The following is a 984-nucleotide window of genomic DNA, read 5'->3' as shown; positions in this document are numbered from 1 at the left end:
CGTAAGGGTCTGTGGAGATCGTTGGCGATTACGCGTAGGTCGTCTAATGTACTGGNTAATAACGCATAAATTGTTAATATTATTTTGTAATATACATTAGATATTATAAGATACTTGATTTGATTGAATTGTATCTACTACTTATTGAAGGGCCACAACCTGGCTGGACAGGGTAATAGTACAATAATATCATAATTACGATACCAGTTAACCATAAGATTTCTTCATAGTGTCTCTCCACTTATCGACTAGCTAGTCTGATCTCTGCCACAGTGCGGGCAATCGGAGTGTAGGACACTANCTGGACCATCGTATTTTTATGTTGCTGTAGTATTCGTTGCGCAATACTGATTTACTATTTGCTGCTCTGAACAACTGGAGCCAGCGCGCATCGCAAGCCGTTGTTTTTTAAGTTAAACTTCGGCATTCGCTGATGAACACCCTGTTGGGTTTGTAGTATCACATTTTAATACATGTAATAATTAATACTTATATTTAATAAAATACATCACCAAATCAGTGTTTCCCCGTGNATAGATATTATTTGAGATCTCGCGTTGGTACACCCAGCTACGAAATACAAATAAATCAGAGTCGAAATATTATACTAAAAACTAATATTTTACTAATATATATTTATAACTAACATCATACTAAACAACTAAAAGTGTCTCTCCACTTATCGACCAGCTAGTCTGATCTATGCCACAGTGCCGGTGATCGGAGTGTAGGACACAAGTATAATCTATTGTGCAAAGAACTGAAATTGAGCTCGCATCTACCCTAGATCACCATTTGGACGACTGAAAAGACGTAGGCCACTTGGAAATAGTTTTGTTGCACAGGACAGTTATGTTGCTTAGAAGTTATTCATTTGCTTTATAAATTATTAAATAATAAATATATTAACGTAAAACATCATATACAAGGTTAAGAACTATACTACATAAATATACAAAAGGTTTTTGCAAAAAGACAGAGTTA

The sequence above is a fragment of the Daktulosphaira vitifoliae genome, unplaced genomic scaffold (assembly GCF_025091365.1).
Source record: "Daktulosphaira vitifoliae isolate Bord-2020 unplaced genomic scaffold, ASM2509136v1 Scaffold_1, whole genome shotgun sequence".
Lineage (NCBI taxonomy): Eukaryota > Metazoa > Arthropoda > Insecta > Hemiptera > Phylloxeridae > Daktulosphaira > Daktulosphaira vitifoliae.
The sequence above is the reverse complement of the archived record's forward strand: the minus strand, read 5'-3'. Positions refer to the sequence as shown.